We start from the raw sequence: 22,727 nt of genomic DNA, 5'->3' as shown, positions 1-22,727 counted from the left end.
GGATAAGGTTAAGAATTAAAAGAATTTGCAGATTTTATCCTTCCAATAAAGTAAATTAAATGAAAAAATATATATATATATATATACTGCATTGTGACATGATATAATATATACAATGTATTTTTTAGAATAAATTTATTCATTCAAATAAATAAACCTTTATAGATTTCGAATAATAAAAATGAAATCAAGTAATGGATTTCTTTCTTAGCTGATACTACAAAAATTTCTAGTCTGAGATTCTGTACAATTTAAAACTTTCTTCAGACTTGAGTTTAACCACTGCCCAGAGTTGGAATAGATATGCACAGCCAGCCATGAAAAAAGGTACCTGGGCTGACTGATTTCACACTTTTCTTGCAAAACTATAAGGTATATACAGTCCCACTCTCCAGGAGATCTGATATTATGGCCTTGTTAGCTTGGTTCGTGTGAGGCTGACCCTTTAGGAATGGTGATGCTAATCACGGTCACGAGTGGGCAGTTGCATCTTTGGGGAAATGTAATTATTCCTGAAACTGTATGAACAGTACCCACCAGTACTATACACAAGAGACTCAACTATTTGACTTGTTTTTAGTGTGACCTTATTGACTGGCAGCTATGAACTTAAAGATCCATTTACATTTTTTTAACCACTTGTCTTTCCATCCTGTCTTACCACCACACCTGTGTATGGAGGACTGGCCCTCGGCAATCACTCTGATCCCATGAGCTTTCTTTGGCTGCAAAGACTAGCAAGCTAAAAGCCACATCTCCCAGACCTCGCAGCAGACAGGGTTTTAGTTTTTATTTGTTCTGTTAATCTGAAGTAGAGGCGTGGAAGCTGAAAATCACTAAAGCTGGAGAACAAGCTTTGGCTGACCGTAGGGTGGGGAATCTGGTTTTTCTGGGGCACTCTCCCGATCTTGATGGTTGCTGATACTGCTGACCACCTTCTCTCACCAGCTTTCTGATTCTGCCGGTGGTAGTTTGGTCCCAGAGCAGCGGCCGGCACTCAGCTTCCCTACTCAGTGAGAAGTCACCCGATCACTGGGCAGTCTCTCCACCTCTGTGGCCCAGGTGCTGTGTGGCTCTCCAGTCTGCTCCTGAAAGCTCAGCCTGGTGGCTGTTTTTTCCACCTTCTCAATGATTACAAGCTACATGCTGTAATTAATCCTTTTCAGCCCAAACTAGCTAAAGTGGGTTCAGTTCTAAAGGACACAACCCCTAACTCCAATTAGGTGGCATTAAGTTGATTGAGAGAGAGAGACAGTAAGGAAGATAACCAAATTTCTGGGGTGAGCAAGTGGCTCTGAACTAAGAGCGGGGAGAACTGTAGGGGAAGCAGGTGGGATGACAGTAGAAATCAGGCATTCTCTGTTGGACATACCGAGTTGGAGATATCTACTGGAAACCCAAATGAAGACGTCACAGACCATAGAATATGAGTTTGGGGTTTAGGAGAGAAGCATGGCTGGATATGTAAGTCTGTTGGAACCAACAAATGGATGGAATCAAAAACCATGGGTGTAAAAATCTCTAAGGCTGTGAGTGTCTGGAGAAGTCTGAGAACTGGGGAGCTAGGCAGGGCCCAGATTGTGCAGAATATTTATCAAACTGCTAGAAATACATGGTCAAATATTTTGCTAGGAAAGACAAATTACAAATCAGAATCCTGCTTATAAAATATGTATGACCACTGTTTAACCTTCATGGGTTCATCTTTCAAATTAATTATCAAAAATGGATAGTTATTATTATAGACTCCTTAAAGAAAGGTAAACACAAGACATTTAAAGCACAGTATTATTGATTACTGAAATTAAAAAATGTTAACAATTTAATTGAAAGGATTAAAAGAATTTAAATGTAAAAACTTCCATAACTTGACCACAAAAACCATGTAGTCCAAATCCAAAATATTAGAGATGATGAAATTCACATGGCTAGGTCCTGGATTAGTGGGACTTTAGAGTGCCAGTTGTCCAAAGTCACATGGCCAATTAGCGGCATGTGGAAGTTCATCCCCTCTTTCTTACTCTGATGCTCTTCCCACTTCATCATGCTGAGAAGTCAGTCAAAGCAAAGAAGAACCTCTTTCGAGATAATTCAACAGGGGAAGGAATGCAATTTGCTTACAAATATTTGATATTCACAAAACTCATGTGATAAACAGCCTACAACATAAAGCAATGCACCTCTGTATGTATAGAAGAGTAGCAATTAATCTTGTGCACTGAACTCAGCGATGAAACGCCGGCCTTGTTTGGGGAAGGGAAAGTAAACCTCTGGCAACCAGCTCTGCTGCTCCGGCAGCTAGGAGAAGGGTAAGGAAGTGAGTCAACATGAGGATGTAACTTGGGTAGCCAAAGATTTTGTTCTCACCCTGCAATGAACAGGCGAACATTGAGCAAGCTGCTATTTATCCCTGATGGGATATCCCATGGGTGTTACTGGTATAACATTAATAGAAGGAAGTGTGATTCTGGGATTTCCCTGGAGAGTTATCAGAACTAATTTCCTTTTCACCCATGTCTCAAGGAACGCTCACACATATACACGTTTATTCCCATGGAATGGAGAACAGTAGTGAAGGCTGTCAGAGCTCCACTCTACCCCAAAGGATGAAAAACGTCAGCAGGAAGTGAGCCGGCCCAGTCATCCTGTGAGTCAGTAGTGGAAGAGGCAGCCCTCTCTCCTGTGGCTTAGCCACTGACCATAACCCTCCTCTGTGCCCAGTAAGCAAACCCAGAGGACAGAGCGGATCTGGGTCTGGACTAGCCCAGGAAGGGGGGAGATGAACAAGGACGCTTACATTCAAACAGTGAGTCACCCACATGGCAAATCCAGAAAACGCAAATCAAAAACCTCAGACTTCAAACCTCTGCCATTCGAGTATGTCATGTTTCTCCCTTAGACAGCATTTGTATTTTAGAGGACAAAACCTAGGTTGCTTGCTTTTTTGTTCATTCCTTTTTTTTTAAATATCTGAATAAAAGTGCCTTTAAAATGGCTCCTTTAGATATTTTTCAAGATGGGTATGACTTACAGTTGCTTTCTGAAACTCTATTTACTTCCTTTCTGCTATTCAGTGTAAAATTACCCTGGGGACAGGAAATATGGTTTAGTAAGAACCTTGTGTTGAAAGGAGAATAACTAACATCATCTTTGAAAAATCAAAGGGCACAAAAATCTACATTCCCAGAGCAAGTCCACTGCTGATCCCCACTGTTGCCTTCTGGGAAAAGGGATCCTTAAGCAAGTAACCTGAATCCTCCTGAATTATTTTCCCATGTGATAGAACTTTGCTTATTTTCTAGGCCAGTCTTGGAAACATCTTCCCAAATTCTACCTGGAACTCACATACTATCTCCCATGAAATTCTTAGATTATTTCTCCCAGGCAAAGTATATGTACACCTTGTGTCTCAATTCTGCCACTACCACTAGAGTGAAATTTCCTTAAAACCAGAATTCTATTCTATAGTATTCAATTCTATACTCTCTCTATAGTATCTAACATGGCACTTCTGTACAAAAATAGAGAAATCTCAGATATGATAGTTAAAAGCAAAAGGTTATTTGGCTACCACTCTGAACAAGATGCTCCTAGAAAAGTATAAATATATGTAAATAAACCTAGAAAGACTCCTACCTGAATGGGTACTTAAGTGGATTCCATATCATTGTATGTGTTCAAGCAGAGTGGATAATAACTCTTCAGGAGGGCTGTAGAATAGTTCATATGGCAGATAGGAGGTAGATTAGATAACCTTTCAAGCCCTTCCCAACTCTAAATTTCCAAATGATCTGTAGAAGGTTTTGCCTTAGCTGAATAATTCTGCCCCAGTAGACGCTGCCACTAGCAGGCAATTCTAGAAGCTTTTCCAAACAGCCTGATTAAAATGCCCCAGTTTACAGATTCTAAGGAGTGCATCAAAGATGCCTTCTAATGGAGATATAATCCCATCTTCACTTGAAATGGTCATCACAGAGGCCCATAGTACAAGGAGTCCATAAACTGGAACCTGGACTCTAACTCTCAACCCCAGATTCAGAAATTCATTTATGTGACAGTTTTATATTCACTTACTTGGTGTGTTGATCTCTCCAAGCGTAAGTCAGATCCAGAAGACAGCCCAAGAATGATTATCCTAATATTTACCACTGTAGCTCTTTCTTGCCAGTGAGGAATACTGAATGGACTTTTGACTATAGCCATTCTTTCCCAATAATTTTAAGGACCAGATTTATGGCACAGAAAAAAAGTGTCAGAAAAGTTTCCCCTTGAATATGCCACACTTCCTGATTATTGATGTTTAAGTGTGCATCACTCTCTAAAGCACAGACACAAACACTACTGAAGGGGACTATGCCTAGTACTATGGAGTAAGTAGAATTTCAGGCATCAGTGCAGTTTGGAGACTAAGTTAGGAAGAGTATTTCATTGTTGCCTGTCTATCACTTATCTATCTATCTTCTAATCTGGGCATATATCACAATAATGGTAGTCTCTACCTTTACAAATGCAAGTTTGCAAAAAGCAAACAGTTGAAGGGATGGAAATTAATCAGGATACAAACAACCATATGTTAAACTTTTTTTATTCTAATTATTTTACTACTTCAAAAGACAAAAAATAATCCTTTTTTATTTTGATAAAGCAAAAAATTCTAGAACAGACCTGTCATATGTTTCTTTTTATCAGTCTACTTTACAATATAAATCTTTTTATGAGGTTCATACAATTTTCCCTAGCTGGTTATTTTTATCAATATAAGGATAAGCACCTCTATATTAAGTTCTAAAGGATGATTATCACAAATTACTTAAAGCAATTCCACTTAATTGAAAAACAAGTTCTCCATTTAAAAATGATCTGTGGTGTTTTCAAGAGCTTCTTTTCCTTCATTGGCAGAATGTGAACTGTCTGGGTATCTGTGGAAGTAATTACAGTGAAAAACAATCAAACCACCTCCTATGGCAAACAGACAACAAATGAAAGTGAACTATTATTGCCTCAGCTTCTAAAAAAACTTCTCCCATGATATCACTTGTCAAGTCACAAGAAGATGCTGTGTTGATTCATTGCTTGTGTATGAATATACTGAAAAATATATCCTAATAAGGTTGTAATGAATCTAGCAAAAAGTCTCAAACCCTTGTTACAAGAGCTAATGGTATTTATTTATTTATTCTCCATCTACTTCCAAACTTTTCTTGATTTCTTTGGAAATATCAAAGAAATATCTGTAGCCTAGCATATACTGGTTATTTATAAAATAATGTGGTTAATCAAACACTATGAATAAACTCTTACGTTGACCAAAAAAGAAAGAACTGAGGCACCTCACCTCAGCAGCTGTAAATCTGGTGTTTTTATATTGGGAAAAATGACCAGAATCAGATGAGTTACAGGAACCTCAACTGATTGAGAGGCTGTAAAGGAGAAATCACATCCCTTCATTTCCCTACTGAAAATCACTGACCAGGGCTGGAAAAATCCCAAACTCAGCCCCTCTGCTTTCTTTAACCAACCTCGCTGGTGCCCTGGCAGACCAATGTGGAAGCCATAATTAATCCCCTGGTAAACAGAAAATAGGCTCTGCAGCCAAGAGAATCCAGACCTGAGCCACTCTCTGGAGACTCTACCCTCAGCCCTTCTAACTCTACCTCCTCGTCCAGGAGCTGGTTACTTGCCTGGTGATTTTCAGCAAACAGAAAGGCCTTTCCATGGTGACAGTGGAGCCCAATGAAGCAAAGCCTGGGATGTCACTGTACGTGAAGGACCACAAGCTGGTGTAACCCAGACATACGCAGGGGCTCACCAGGTCCTGTATGGCTCAAATGAAACTGGCTGGAACCCCATGCTGCATGAAACAGAAAATTCGATATCCTTCCCAATTTCTCCAAGGGTTAGGGGGAAGGACAACATACCTAGATTGCTCTTTGTCACCAACAGCTCCAGCTTAGTTTTGTCTGTGAGCACCTCGCCACGGCAGGAGAACTGCTGCTGCCCCATGCTGGCCATGGCCCTGCTTCCTTCACACACACCTCAGTTTATGGACTCCCCCAAATACCACTGACTCAAGGCTCTGGGTGTAACTAACTTTTATGCAAGATTCAAGGCAATGGAGAAGATCTCCATGGAAGCACCAAAAATAATTTAAAAATGCAAATTAAATATCCTTGTTACTAAAAGCCCTTCAAACACCCTGGCCCCAGAGGTTGCTTACCAGCCTTTCTTAGGCTCTGACCTCCTCCGCCAGTACTGTTCCTTCTCTACCTCCTCCTCCCTCTTTCTCCAGCTAACCTTCTAAATTCCTGTCACTTTATTATGTAAATGTTCCTTTGATTTCCCTGTCTCCTTGTAGACCGTGTCCTCACCCTGCCTCTTAAAACATTTCCTTAGCAAATACACCTTTGTTCCTAAGAGGAACTTAATGGGCAGGCGTTCAAATACATTTAGACACACCTACACACACAGGGGGAGAGCGCACACACACACACACATCTGAGGACCCTCAGAAACACAGGGGCAGAGCTGTAAATCCCCAGGAGCTGTGTCCAGAGGACCTGACTAGGAGAATTGGACAGAATGAAAGAGAGGCTTTTAAATACTGTGTTTTAATTTTTACATAGGACTGCTTCTCTCTTACTTTTCTAGGATGCAGTGTTTACTGGAAACATTCAAGATTCCTGGCTGCTGTGTACCTCGGAGCCCAGTTGGGCCCCAGGAAGCCTGGCTCCTGTGCCTCACCACACACCGTGCTTCCGACGGCTCAGGGTACCCCTTTCTGTGGGTCACACCCGCTGCTCCAGCCTCCGTGCTCGCTCGTTCTCTCGGCTGCACCACACACCCTGTTGCCACCTGAAATGCTTTTCCACTTTTCACCTGAGTCAAATCCACTCTTCCAAGTTTTTCTTTGTGAATCCTCCCAGATTGGGGCATTTGATTTTATTCTTTCTCCTACTCGTCCATGTCATTTACACTGGCATTTCCTCCACAATAGTGAGGTAAATTTTCTGAGGGCAATGACTGTGTCTGGCCCTTTCTTTGTGCTCCCCAAATTACAAGCACAGTTCTAGACTTGCAATAGATGCTCAGCAAATGTCTGTTGGATTGAATATAAAAGATCATGGGACCTGTGAACTAGAGGGCAATGAACCATAGTGTATTAACCACAAACAATGCCCCTGATGAGGGGCAGCTAAGGAAACTTGGATCCCTGGAGATAGCATTGGACAGCAGCCCCTCTTCTCTGTGGGAGATGCATTCCAAGACCCCCAGCGGATGCCTGAAACGGCGATCAGTACCAAACCCTATATATACTGTTTTTCCTATACCTCCCTACCTATGATAAAGTTTAATGTATAAAGTAGGCACAGTAAGAGATTAACAACAATAACTAAAAATAAAATAGAACAACCATAACAATATACTGTTATAAAAGGTATGTGAACGTGGTTTCTCTTTCTCTCAAAGTATCTTTCTGGACTGTACTCACCCATCCTTTGATGATGTGAGATGACAAAATGCCTAATTGCTGAGATGAAGCGAGGTGAATAACACAGGCATTGGCAAGTGGAGTTAGGCTACCACTGACCTTCTGATGACACAGCAGGAAGATCATCTGCTTCGAGATAAGAATTGACCATGGGTAACTGAAACCTTGGATGACGTATATGCATGAAAGTGATCTGAGTAGCATTGTGCACAAATTATTACAAATATTTTTCCAGATATCTTTTAAATAGCTTGAATAGTTCATCAAGTAGCATAGATTACAGATAGAAAGTTTGTTCATATTTATTATGAAGCATTTTCCCATAAATAAATGCCACTATTATTTCCCAAGAATATTTTCTTATCCATCAAGGAAGATTTGTTAGAGCTCTCTTACCTATGCAAATCTTACCTATAACCCAATGTCCCCGTTTTTTCTCTTCTACCCAACAGAATTTGTTTCATTGCTTTCAGGATTAGCTGTCATAGGAAAATCAAGGTACACAAAGGCCATCTTTGATGCTGACATTATGAAAATCATTACACATTAACGCTCAGTAGCCAACTATGTGAGGAAAATATTTCAGATGTGGGAAATTTTACTCACCACAAAGGACTAATTATTCTTGGAACTTTTAAATAATAAAAAGCATATTTTCTTGGTATAAGAATCTAATGACTTTTAAAGGTATTTTAACCTATATTCTTTCTTTATTTCAATGTGTATTCATTTCCCGTGACTGCTGTAACAAATTACCATAGATTTGGTGGCTTCAAACAACAGAAATTCTTTGTTTTCTAGAGACCAGAAGTTTGAAACCAGTTTCACTGAGCGGAAATCAAAGTGCCCACCAGATCACCGCACACGCCCTCCTCGGGCTGGGAGGGAGAATCTGTTCCTTGACTCTGGCACCTTCTGTGTAGTTAGTTGGCAATCCTTGGTTCCGAGCTGCGTCACTCCAGTCTTTACCTGTGTGGTCACCGGCCTCCTTCTCTGCCGTGCTATCTCCCCCGTCTTTCTCTTGTAAGGACACTTGCGATTACATTAAGGGCCCACCTGGGTAATATAGGATAATCTCTTGTTTCAAGATCTGTAATCACACCTACCAAGACCCCATTCCCAGATAAGCTAATATAGGCTCCCAGGATTAGAACATGGATGTCTTTGAGGACATCATTTTCAGCCTACCACACAGTAGTCCTCCAACTTAAGCATTTCTCAGAATCTTCTAGGATGTTTGTTAACATACATATTGCTGGGACCCACTCCCAGCGTTCCTGATTCAGTCAATCTGAGGTGGGACCCAAGATTTTGAATCGTAAGCAAATTCCCGAATAATGTTGATGCTGTGGGTCCCAAGCTCACACTTCGAGAACAACTAGCTTACATTACCTGGTGCTTTTAAAAATTATCCCATTGAATTTTCCCACCTCAAACTATATGCTATCAATTTTTGTCCTTTGTACATATCCAAACATCAGACATGTTGACCGCACAGTGCAGCCGACACCTATTTCCCCTTTAGATATGGCCATGTTTGCCTCACTTTACTAGAGCTCTGCAGTCGACATATACAGAAATAAGCATTTTTCTTCTGTGGATTCATTTGTTTCCCCACTTTGGTTTCAGTGAGAGAAGGCACAGGGCTTATTAATACACATTCCTTGGCCTGGCGTTCAAGAGCCTTCATAATATGACTTTAAATCATGCTGACAGCTTGTAGCTAGATTCCTTGCAGCTCCCAAATACCCTCTGTACACTTCTCCCAAGTAGAAGCCTTCTACACATAGTTTCAGCTAGATGGAGTGTCTGCTCATCACCCATCTATACCTTTCAGAAGCCTGATGTTCTAGAAGATGCCGACCAGTTACCTAGTCTTGCTTGTTCAGATCAATATGGCCTCTCCCTCTGCACAGAACTTTTTACAGCACTTCACATGCTTTCAGTGACAATTAGTAGCATCTCTTTTGAATCGGAATTACCTATGCACTTTCTTATCACCCCATGTGTTATGAATTTCTTAAGGGTAGAGATGATTTCTTGTTATTTTCATTTCTTTGGTGGCACCTAGCACAGTAAGAAATGTAAAATTAGCAACAGAATCGTGTGTGTTTAGCACTTGATCTCTGCTCTCTTTTCCTTGCAGTTAACAGGCACAAAGGTGCAACAGTCGTCCGTTTGCTTTGATGCTTACCTGGGGCAGCGGCTCCTGCCTCACCCCAACTATGTGGTTTCATGATGGCTGCCAATCACAGTACCGCCACACATAACCCATACTCCCCCCCAACTTTCCCATATACTTGAGCCCCTTCCCTAGGATTTTTTAACTAAGATCTAGAGAAATAGCCCTTTCCTCTCAGAAGAAAAGCTGGGGCTATGTCAGCTTTGTGAGGAAAACAAGCTTGTGAGAATGAAGTCAGCATACAAAGAGACATGGAACGAGAAGAAGGGAGATGTGAATCTTTGTGCCATCAAATCCCTAGGCTCTGTGGTCCCTACCTTCCTGGGAGCTTCAGTATATGAGCCGATAAGGTTGCCATTTGCCTAGTCTGGTTCAAGTTAGATTCTGTCACTCAGTCAAAAGTCCTGACTAATAACTTACATGAAGGGTAGAGGGAGCCATAATCCTTTAATAACTTGTATGAAAAGTGATACCTCCATTGTCCTGAGGAGAGTTTCTAACCGATGTATACTAGACCATACACCATCCTTGAAGATATTAGGTATAATGGAAAATTACATATACTTAATTGTTATAAACCCAAAACAGTTGAAAACTAAAAACAGAAGGGTCCAAATATTTCCCTTAAGGAGAAGTTTTCATGGCAATCTTGTTGAGGGAGGCCAATATGATCATGTTTACATTGGGTAATTTAAAAAGATAAAGCTGAGACAGTTTCTCTCTTTCAAGAAGCTTAGATTTGAAAGAAGAGGAAAGACATGTAAGCAAATTATAAATAAAATATATGGGTACTATGGTAGGAGTATAGACCAGGAACACCAGTGGGGCACAAAGAAGAACTGGGTATTTCTACCTAAAGGCACAAGAGAGAAAGGACTCAAAAATGACTTCGCAGAGGTGGCAACTCTTAAACTCATTTCCTCAGGACAAGGACTGCCTTACAACATCAGCCTTGTTCTTTCTAGACTTCTATTCATTCACATAAAAATCATTCATCATTGAGTCAACAAGCATTTATCAGATACCCGTATATGTGAGGTGAAAGTTAAATGAGACAAGGCTCCTTTTCTTAAGAAGCTCAAGGTCTAGAGACAGAAAATCTTAACTTCTAAAGCACAACATGGTTAGAAGATAAAATGAAAAGGCGCCTATGATTTTCTTCCCAAAAAGTGGATGAGGGACAGAAATTGTGTGGAGGCCTAGAGGAAACAAAGCCAGGGGATATTGTTGCAATTTGGTATGGTGGCTTTGCAATGAGTCAGCTTGGCTAAACTGCACTACATTTCTCACAATTCCCTTTCCTCTGGTTGGGATGGGCACCAAGAAACATTCATGAGTGGAATTTAGGGAGTAGAAGTAAAATTCCAGCCATTTTTATAGCCATACCTATTGCCATGTACCTGCTGGTTCACCAGTTGGCATGAGACAGTGGACAGGCCTGCAACCAACCTGCTCCTGGAATTTCCTTTGGCTTCTCCAACTCCAGAGTGATGTGTGTGCACCCAGTTCTGTGATGAAGGGCTCTGACTTCTGGAGGACACCCACACCACTGAGGTCAGGGGGAAGATGAGCATCAGTACGCCCTCCAAGTGTCCAATTCCAGCTTGTTCTTGAACTCCCCTTTACATCCATCTCCCCTTTCCAGTTGACTGCCCTGTGCACTTCAAATGCCAACAGCAGATACAAGCACAACAGCTCTAACTGTTCAACCAGGTTCCCCAATTGCATAATTACCTATATACAAGCATACAAAAACTTCTCAAAAACTTTTCAAAACCTCACGTTATGCCACTTCACTTCTATATTAGTACCTGTTTTCACTGAGTGAAAGAAATTGAGGAGGATTTTTCCTTTTGCAAAAATAGCATTCAACTTTAGTTTTGCTTAAAAACTAAAACCATACTCTAAGCAGCAAGAATGAACCCACCAAACTCCCCAGGCACTATGCTCAGCATCTCAGCATCAAGCCGCCATAGCTTTACACTGTACCTGGGAGCATCTGCACTTAATCTCAATTTATTTTGTGCATGTTAGCAAGATGTGCCTAAGGTATCAGAAAAGCCTGAGAGAAGTTATTTTGGGGGTGTGGGACTGCTCAAAAAAATCTCCCATGTAAATTAATAGTGATTACTTCTTTGCTTTATGTCATTATCATTTACAAAAGGCTTCATAGGAACATTCTACTTTCAGATAGCTGGGGAAACCTGCATTCAGACACACACACACACACACACACCCTAATGGTCCTGCCTTGCTTATTGAACTCTGACCAATATCCTGGGTGATGGGTACACTGCATTCATTATATTATTCTCAATTTGTTTGACATGTTTGAAATTTCCCCATTAAAACTTAATTTTAGGTTCATTATGAAAGAGTTTGGCAATAGAGTGTACAAGATGCTGTGGAATCACCTGAGGAAAGCCATCCAGGCAGGTGAGAAGCAGCAGAAGGGTCGTCCCCGCTGGCCGATCTCTCTTTGCTTCCTTTGTGCCCCTACCCCCAAATGCAGGTCAGCTTACCACTCCGAATCCTTCTTCCCAAGGATGAACCAGCCTGTCTAATTCTCCATAAATATGTCTGTCCTCTTTCTGGATTGCCAAACTCTTATTTCCAACTACATGTCAGATGTCTCCTTATCCACGGACAACCAACATCTAAAAAGTATTATTTAAAAAACGAATCCTTCTGACTTCCAGTTTCTCCTGGTCAGTCATTGCTGGCCCCTAAACACGAATCCAGGGTTACCTTTGACACCACCTCTCGTCCTTCCAACCTTTGGCCATACTCTGTCAATTTACTGCCACAGATCTTCGCATTCTAGGGTATCATGATAGTGTCTCTTCTCTTCGTTGTATCGCCCATCTGATCATTTCTTTATTCATTCACCAGTGGATTTCTAAACATCTACTAGGTAGAAAATTTTGAGATATACTGCGGGAGGAAATATGTCCTTATCCTCTGTGATGGCTTTAAAACTTGAGTGTCTCCCATTACTTACAGAATAAAACCCTTGCTCTTGGACTTTAAGGTCTTCTGAAATCTGGCCCTGTCTGTGGGATAAAATGTGACTGCTCCTGAGATGACTGAAGAGGACTTGAGAAGGACTTCTTCCAGGGCAAGGAACTGCTTTCTATTTGAGATCAGGGTGGAAAAATCTGTCTTCCGGCATCATTCTGAATCTGGTAAATGAACCAGAGCTTTTAATTTCTTTCCATGTTAAAAGAAAAAAAAACTGTGATTATACAAATGAAATGTGTTCTTTTTCCTAATTTCAGAAATACAAATAAGGAAAAAGAATAAAACAACAATGATCTAAAATACCACACCCAGAAATAATCTTTGGTATGCCTTCCTCAAGACTATTCATAGATTTAATTTATAAACTTTGGATAACAGTGTTTTCTAATCTGTGTGTTTCACTTAAAAATATGTTGTGAGCAACTTTCCATGTCAATAATTCGATTTCTGCTTCTGCAGTTTTTAAAGTTAATATGGTATTCTATTGTGTAAATGTAACAATTTATGTACACACTGCCCTTTTTTGGGACATTTAGGCTATTTTTAATTTTTCTCTACAACAAGGAAGTTTGCAATAAATATTCTTATAGATGAACCGTTTTCTGAATCCTCAATATTCTCCTTATTAATAGGCATCTAAAAGTAGAATTTCTGGGTCAAAGGCAATGTATATTTTCAAGGGTTTTGATATGAGACCCTGTCATTTGAAACACTTGTATAGGACTTCAGCAACGTGCTGATGATATAAGAAGTCTAATAGTGGCATAGCTACATCTAAAGATGCTCTTAATCACTCACTTTCTGAGGATATTAGAACTAGGGGGTGCCAATAGGTTAATTACTTCTTTCGTGCAATGTGTACTACCTTGATAGTTTGAAAAATAATGGTTTAATTAATATGTAGACAATACACACTGTAAAAATGTTACTCATTTTATAATACTACCTCATTTGACCCAGGGTTTGTTTCTTTAGATAGATATTCAGGTTGATATTATTTTTTTTAGTAAGTAGACATTTTCTGTTTTAGAACAAAAAAGTAGTAATAAGTTTATGAGATGGCATAGCAGGAAATATCCATTTTACCATTCTATAGCAATAGAATTCAGCCACCCAACTAAGAGCTTCCCTCTTCCCTTGCTGCTAGGTCATGTGACTTGTTTCTGGCCAATGATACATAAGCGAAAGAGGTGTATGCCCTCCCCTCTGTCCTTCTCTACTTCCCACTGGCTGGAATGAAGATGTGGCGGCAGTTACAGGAGCAGCCTTATTAGACCATAAGATGGAAGCTTCATGTTGAGGATGGCAGAGTAACTAGATAGAAAAAACCTAGTACCTTTCATCATGAAACTGCCAGATCTGCCATAACCTACCTAAACTTGACTATTTTGTGAAAAAGAAATGTGTACTTCTATCTTGTTGAAGACTGTTACTCTGACCTTTGTTTCAGGAGCTGACCTGGTGTCCTAACACAGAAAGAATATTTGGGAGGCTTGGCCATTTATTTTCACTGGCTGCTACCAAAGTAGCCCAAGTGGCAGATTCAAATTATAGCAGCCTTTTCTAGATTTAAGGGACAAGGAATAGTGTTAACAAATATGTGCAAACCAAAATATTTACCAGAGAAACTTGTGCACTTTTTCACCATCTAATCAGCCTTTGCTTTGCATCAAAAACCCAGTTATGTAAAAGGAATGATTTGGTCTATTTCCAGTTTGGTTTGCTTCTACACTGTATAAAAATCAGACACAGTGACCTTGGTTTAATTGTATTCTTGATGTAATTTAATTCTTGATTTAACCTTTGTAATTCTATAGATTTCTTCAATGTCCTTGATATTCAAGGTTATTATAAATACACCTTCAAAACACAAAAATTAACTTGACCTAAATTGCATATGAAAAGATGCAAGCACTACTGATTTGGAACTATACTTGCATGTTACCTTTCTAAAATGACCTAGATACCACCAACTAAACAATAATTTTACCGTACATAGTAAATATACAAAGTTGGTTTTTTTCTCCACTTTAAAGGTAAAGAACATGAAGAAAAAGAAGCAATTAAGTCATTGAAAAATTGACCCTTTAAATAAGTCTTACACAATATATATCCACAATATGTATAACCATAAATATATATATATATATATATATATTATATCCATTAATGCATCTTCAGCATCTATTCTTTCTTTCTAACAGCACTCATGTTTCCTTTTTAGGGAAAAAAATTTCCTCAGCAGAGTTCAGTCCTATAAATCCAGATGTATGCCCTCATGGAAGTTGAAAAGACCAGAGCCTTCCTGGCCCCCCACTTACCCCAGCCAAGGAACAGGAATATGGGGAATCAGCCAGGCAGGAGCTCTACCCTTGGCTTTGGGAACTTGAGAGAGACACAGCAGACAGCAATGGCTCACCACAAGAAGTTTTCAGAGAGGTTTAAGTTCCAGCCCATTTCCAAGTCTTGTTTCTCCAATATCGTATCAATTCTCAGCACACAATCGGCACCCCCAAATCATTTGCTCCAACAAATATTCTTTAGCTTCACTTGGTCAATGTTTGTCAGCAGGTGCCAAGGCACTTTCACCATCACATAATCTCTTATCACTGTATTTCCTAACTTCTCTTTTCCTAGAGAATAATCTTTGTTAAAAATCTAAAAATAAAAGAAGGAAGAAGATACACGTAAAGTCATGTTTACAAGTTTTATAGGGCACTGACATTTTCTTGTTGATGTTGGCTACAACATGAGGATTCAGTATATGTATTTTAGCTTTCTCCCTTTTTAAGATGTAAATATTTTCTATTTACATCTGAAACTTTAAACACATACTTCAAAAGTTAGGTAATTTTTTATATCCCTAAATTATTCCTATTTTTATATACATATTTATATCCTGTGAATCAATTTGTGTTCTTTAAAAATATTTAGTAAATACCATGATCAGCCTTCTGTCTCACATTTATTTCATCTTTTCCACACAAGGAACCATAAACTAAACTGGGTGGCAACTTAGTTGTTAGAACCAGTAAGTCAGCACTCCTAATGGATAGAATTATTTGCCTCTGATTTGCACAGCTTTCCATGTCACACATCAGCCAAGCAGGAACAACTGGTTGCTAAGCAACAGCTTTCCTCTCAATGACCAGAAATAGAATACACAGAAGGCCAAATTTTAAAATATAATATACAGACATCAGAAGTTAAAGAGAGACCCAGCCCATACTTTGGCTGTTTGCCCAGAATATTTGTCGTAAATATCGAATTCATAATGATAGTGTGTTAATTCTGAATACATTTAATCCATGAATTTGTCAGTAACTAAATCACCTTGTATGTTCTTCCAGTATCGTCCTCATTACTGAAAAGCCATGAAGGAATACAGAAACCAGTCTTCTGAAGTAAATCTCCTTAGAAAAACTATTTGTAAAGTGTACACTTCGGTTTTGTTGAACCAAGCCTTTGCTAACATAGCAGTAACATTCCTATTACAATACTGCTGTCTTGGTTAAAGCTACGTATTTAATGCTCTGGGAGGCTATACTCCAAGTGGTTGATAGTGACCACCAGAGAGAAATGACCATTTGCTTTTTCCTCTCTATATTCTTTACAACAAAATTAATAATTGCTAGGTATTTATTTATGAGGTACTGGGAACTGTTCTATGCTCACTACATGTATTAAGTCACAGTAGTTTGTCCCACTTGGCAGATGAGGAAAGAGGCTTAGAGAAGTTCTGTTACTTGGTCAAGGTCATGCACATGAAAGCAACTGGGACTCGAGCCTCAAGCAGTGAGCTTCCAGGTCTTCACCACACCACTATTCTTCCTTTTCTAACATGAGTCCTGTATTCCCTAATACCTTTTCAAAGAATTATACTGTCTCAGAACAAAAATTATATATGGGGGCTTGATTCATTAGCACCTATTCCCCATTGGCTTTAGGCAGTTTTACATCAGTAGGAGTTTAGAGTGTAACAGAAATCTTAACGAGTGTATGAGGAGCAACATGCGGGCTGATTTTTAGTCAACAGAGAACTGGAATTGTGCCAGTTCCACTGAACCTGTGACCACATGCTGGGTGTACTCAAAACAGAGTGTGCATTCACAGAATTTCCTAAGGAACTGCTTTAAATAAATGCCACTTCTGGGATTTATTTCCTTCTCAAATGTATATTTAGTGGATTTGGGGCTTTTTTTAAATAAAAGATTGCCTTAGTAAAAAAAAGTAAGAATAAAAGACAAATTATTTTTGTTTAGAGTACTTGATAATAAACATCCTTTCAGAGTAATTTTACTGTCCCTTTGTTCGATCATTTCAATTTCTAAAGTGGTATATTTTGATAAAAAGTCATGCTCTGGTGTATGAGTGTCTCTTTCTTCATTTTTGAGCTCAGTGCAGAAAAGATGAGTATTTACCAGAAACAGAGCCAGAAATGACTTTTCTCCGTCAATCATTCTTATGCTAACAAGGCAGATAAGGTTTCCAAGTAAAGAAAAATGCAAACCAGAGTAGGTAAGGACCCCTGAAAACTTTGCTGAATAAAATTGGTTTAGAAAAAAAGAAAACCCAAAATGCACTGCTTTTTACTTATTTGTTCATTCACTCATTCTGCATGATGAAACGACACCACATTCTACAGATACTGATATAAGATGCACACGTCTACTGTTCACAGCCAAGGGAGGAAGCAGGTGTATAAGCCCCAATTGTAGTTCAATGTAAAAGTGCTGTAATACAGGTAGGAAGGTACCGTGGGATTGACCACCCCAGAAAATAGGAGATAGGAAGGCTTCAGTAAAAGGATACATGAGAGCTGGGTCTTGCAGTGTAAGTAGGAATCGGCCAGAAAGAAAAGGAGCTGGAATTCCCGACTTAGAGTTAACAAAATGTGCCAAGTCCCAGAGACATCCAAGGCTATGGTATATCTGAGGATGGTGAGGATGTCTGTACTGCAGCTCAGACCAGGGAGGCGGGATGGGGCCCGGTGATTAAGGATTTCATTCATTCACTACAGTAGAGAACTTGAACTTTATCCTGAGGGTGACCAGGAGCTGACAGAGGTACTAGAAGACAAAGAAGCCTGTTATGTGAATGTTCTAAACCACAGCAACATAAAAATAAAACCATAACTGAGGAAAATGGGGAGGAAAAAAGTAAACAATGACTGCCTGTACTAATTTCCTCAACTTTCATTGCAAGGAGTCAACAGGTACATCTAAACATCAATCAGAAAAGAGAGGCCATCAAACTGTCCAGTCATTACAAGCAACCACTAGAACTGAATATAATACTAGAGGGAACAACTATCAGGACGTAAAAGACAGCAAGTTAGAAAGAAGGTTCTAGGAGAATTCTTCCTATCCTTTACAGCAAGGAGTCAGGACATAGCTCCCAGACTTGATAAATTAAGAATTAGAAATTAGTAGCAAAACTTAAAATATTTGCCTCTGCCAAAAGAGACCTGGTCAGAAAATAACCAAGTCTATTGGTTTTGATGCCTGGAATTCCCTGTATTTGGCACAAAAGGCAACCAGAGCATAGATGGATGCCCTTTATCCTTCATCACTTTCTCCAACAGGTATTTATTACTGCATTACCTTTACAATACAGCCTCTTCCCTCCTCTCTTAGGAGGAAGTCTCTAAAGGGATGTTTATTGCTCTTCTAGGTTCAGTCAGACTCCACACTATAAAGAGAAAAACAGTTTTTAGCCCATATGCTAATGATAACATATAGACTCCTAAAGACTATAATAAGCTTTAAATAATCCGTCCTAATGTCGCTTCTCTACTTCAGATACAGGAAACCTGGGGAACAAGAAATGTTAAGACTAATCTTAAATGAATCAAGAAAAGATTATTAGTCTTACCATAGCTTCTCAATTAACAACTTAATTGTTTTCTATTTCTTCATTGTTTCTCCCGCATATTAGGGAAGGTTCAAACCTTATTAAAACCATTGTAATGACTTAGAATGGAAAAATATCATAAGGGGTTTAACTTGCCTTTGAAAATAATATCTTTGTGACAAAATGCAAGTTCATTGTTTTAAAACCATATTGGAAAATATCAACAACTGGCTAAGAGATTATGCTAAAAAGAAAAGAGCCAAAATCGCTAATAAAGAGAAGGTTCATGTCATCATTCCTCAGACAAAAAAGGATGGCGTCAATTATTACACTATATGCAAAAACATTTAAAAAATACTTCTCATGGTGGAATCACCTACACAAACCTTCAAAGCACAACCAATAAGCCTTTCATCTTCTCAATTAAGAACTACTTAAATGAATAAGGCCGTATTCCATAATATGCAAGAATATAGGGCTGATCCCACCACACCTGGGTTAGAAGCTCAGCTCTGACCCTAACGGAGTGATCTTGCAAAGTCATTTGATCTAAGTCTTGTTTCCTAAAAGTACTTACTTCACAGGATTGTGATGCAGGCTATCTGGAAGAAAGAGTATAAAGTGCTTAGGCATCAAAAAGCACCTTTTAACACAAATATCCCAGGTTGGCAGTTAACTTTTAGTAAGTGAAAAATTAGAATTTTGTTTAGTTAGATGCCATGGATCCAATAAAGGAGACCTAAGCAGTGTCCTAGAAGAGGACATTTAGAGCCCACGAGGTCTGGACATCATGCAGTCCCTTGCTGGTGGTGGTCTTCTTTGGAACCATCTCTTTCTGGAGGTGAGCCTCTTGAATGCCTTTTCATTGAGAAGCTGTTTTTTCACCAGCAAGAAATGGTTCCGTTATCATCTATTGTAGTGAGAAAAGTGGTTGTGATCAAGGGCAACTTCTAGAAAACACTTTATAGATCCAAATGCCAACAGGATTTTCCTTTGATGGTTTCAGCCAAACGCTCTGACAGTTCCTGGGTCAGGCAGTCTTCTCTGGGCAGGGAATGGAGCTGTGGAGTGGAGGAGGATGCGATCCACAAAGCCGAACTTTTACTCTCTGCCCCTTTATGGAAAAAGTTGGCAATCCCTGCTATAGAGTCTAAACACTAAACTTTGAGAACTTCCGGCTTGAGGATTTCAACCTCTACAAGTGATCAAATCAAAACCTTGGTTTCTGCATAATTAGTGATGTGACCATGTTCCTCTAGTCATGGTTCTGGGATATTGAATAGAAAAGGACATTTTCTTTCTGCACCTGTTTGCTTGAATTATTATAGATGAAATCATTCAAGCTTAAATAACTGTTTTATTGGATGACCCTGAGTTGCCAGCCAATCAGACTCATGTATCATTTGTTCTACCCCTGGGATTAGAACTGACACGGGAACAGGAACTTTCTGGAAACCAGCAGCCCCCTTGATGATGCAGCAGGAGTGTTACCAATTGGCAAAATAATACCCCCAAGCTAGGAAAACAAATCAAAAGCTCTGAAAAGTTTTCCCATGCTTTTTGCATCAAAACATCAAAAAATTTTTGAGGAAAAACCTGAATGGAACTGATATGGGCTATTTGTTGTCTTTATCTTACCCGTTGTGACTAGTCATACTTTTCTCTGCAAAAGTAATTGATGTGGGTGATTATGGGACACTGCCCCAGAGCTTTGCTGAGTATCTAACCAAGGAATAATGAATGAGTCAGCACATTCTACCTTCTAAAACCTGGTGGGAAGAGGATCTGAATCCTGAAGCCAGGTGGTCCTAAATATGTTCACTAAGGATCTAGGGACCTGAATTCCACTTGATGGCAACTCCCCCAAAGGTGGGACTGTGCAGGTACCGCTACTCTGAACCAGCAAAATCCCTTTCCACCATGCTCCCGTGTGATACACCCCCTCCAATTTCTTGGTGTTTGCAAACAGCTTAAACCTAACATTTGTTCCAATAAACAAGTGAATACATTGTACTAATAGTTTCCTCTTTTAAGGATTGTGTACTTTGCAGTAACATCAGGGATACAAACATGAATACAAACAGAAGTATTCTTAAAGTGACACATACTATTCCCTCTCCATTGTTACCACCCCCAATTTAAACGAATTTAATTCAAAAAAAATTTTTTTGAGACACTACTATATGCCAGGCAATAATGTGGGTACATTGATGTACAGAACAGGCATCTTTTCCTGTAAGAAAACAATGTTTTGGAAGTGGATTTACAAGATTTATCTATTGACTCATTATTTTATTCAACAAATACATTTATTGAGCACTTACTACAAACTAAGCACTATTCTAGGTGCTGGGAATTTAGCAGTGACAACACCCCTATCATCATAAAGCTTACATCCTAATGGAGAGAAATAATAAGAAAAACAAATAAGCAAAAGAAATTAATATAAAGCAGAGTATAAAGTAGGGAATGCCAGCATAAGGTATACAATTTCTCATAAGGAGAGCAGAGAAAACCTCATTGACAAGGTATCATTTGAAAAAACTGGTAGCAATGAGAGAGGGCCATGTTAATACTGGGGTGGGAGGTGTTACGGGCAGAGGGAATAGCAAGTGCCAAGGTCCTGAGGTTACCTGGCCAACCTGGAACAATCACAAGGAAGCCAGTGGGCTGGAGCGGGTAAATAAGGAGAAAGGGTAGTAGGAGATGAAGTCAACAAATGGGGAAAGGGAATCACATAGAATGACACAGACCATTGTAAGGTATTTGGATTTTTGTCTGATTGAAACGGAGAGCCTCTGAAGGATTTTGAGCAGTTGAGGGACTGACCAATATTTTAAAAGTTTCTTTCTACTATAAAAGTACTAAGGATGGAAGACCATCCAGGAAAGGGATTCACCTAGGCTAAGAGGTCAGTGAAACCCTCACTGAAGAAATGGGTGTTAGGCCTGAAGAACTTGTTGACATGAGGAGGTAGCTCTAGGGAAAGGGAGGTGCTCTCTCCAGACAAGAGTACTGTCTGAGGGAGAACAGAGCAAGATGGAGGTTTTTCTTGCTCCACAATAAGCATCTCATCTTTTATCTTAAGGCGAATGACTAGAAAATTGTTCAAAGGGTTTAAGGAAGGAAGTGACATGATCTGTCCAAGGTTTCATAAAGACTGCCTGATTCTTATTTGTAAAATGGCAAAAGCCATGTTTTTTAAACCACAGGTCATGACTCATCAATTAAAGGGGTCACCAGCTAGCTGGTTTTTTTCTCATGAAATAGGAAACATCAGAATGCCCCACAGATGATAAGGGTAAGTACAGTTGCAGGAAATTGTTAATTCTTTATATACATATGTGTGTGTGTGTGTGTGCGCGTGTGTGTGTGTGTGCGTGTGCATGTCATGGTTCAAAGTTTGAAAGTCTCCTGATTAGAAAGAAGGACATTAAAAAGGGGAGAGCAGTGGAGGAAATGGGCTGTAATTTTTGAAAGGTATCATTGGCTGCTGAGACTGCAATAGGAAGAGAAACAAAAAGGCCTGTGAGAAGTCTCAGAGACCCACCTAATGGATGTGGGGGCAAAAAGATGCTCCAAGGCAATTCAGGAACTCAATGGAAGGTGGCCATGTCCCTGAAACTGAGAATATGGGTAGGGGAGATAATGAGTCTAGATTTCAACATGTTGCCCACAAGACAACACAATGGAGATACTCAGTTTAGAGCACTTGATGAGGCTGGACACAAAGATTGGAAAGTGTCAGCACCAATAGATGAAAAGAATTTTTAAAAGACTTCATGACAAGTCATTCCATCAATGTGTTATAGTTGTCCCACATTATTTGGGGGCAAAGTATATTAAATATTTGGGGATAAAATAAAATTATACTAAAAAAATGTATTCACCTGGAATTCACATTTATTAGGGCATTTCTATTTTATCTGTCAATCCTAATCAGGGTTCAAGTCCCTTGAGAACAGAGCCAGATACACCAGTAGGGATGCAATGACAACAATCCAGACAAGAAGTAAGAAGAGGCCCTAAAATAAGTATTTCATGGGGTATTCTTTGCTTGATTAGTATAAATGCAAATTTATGTAAATTAATCATGAATATTTGAATTAATTGTAAGCACAATGATGTCCTACAGAGGCCCTCCTTCCGCAGGGTCAGGATGTGTACCTCGCGGCTAGATTC

General features: G+C 39.5%; 1 long non-coding RNA gene across 1 annotated transcript; it reads right to left on the bottom strand.

Annotated features, from left to right (window-relative positions):
- Positions 1-4,610: 4,610 nt before the first annotated feature.
- LOC140844470 (uncharacterized) lies at positions 4,611-6,602 on the bottom strand. Its single transcript, XR_012122844.1, has 3 exons — positions 6,218-6,602; positions 5,682-5,851; positions 4,611-4,919 (listed from the first exon to the last, which is right to left on the bottom strand). It is a non-coding gene; the product is annotated as an uncharacterized lncRNA (long non-coding RNA).
- Positions 6,603-22,727: the final 16,125 nt, after the last annotated feature.

The sequence above is a fragment of the Manis javanica genome, chromosome 11, assembly GCF_040802235.1.
Source record: "Manis javanica isolate MJ-LG chromosome 11, MJ_LKY, whole genome shotgun sequence".
NCBI classification, from domain to species: Eukaryota; Metazoa; Chordata; class Mammalia; order Pholidota; family Manidae; genus Manis; species Manis javanica.
Note: the sequence above shows the minus strand (reverse complement) of the source record. Positions and strands in the feature narration are given on the sequence as shown.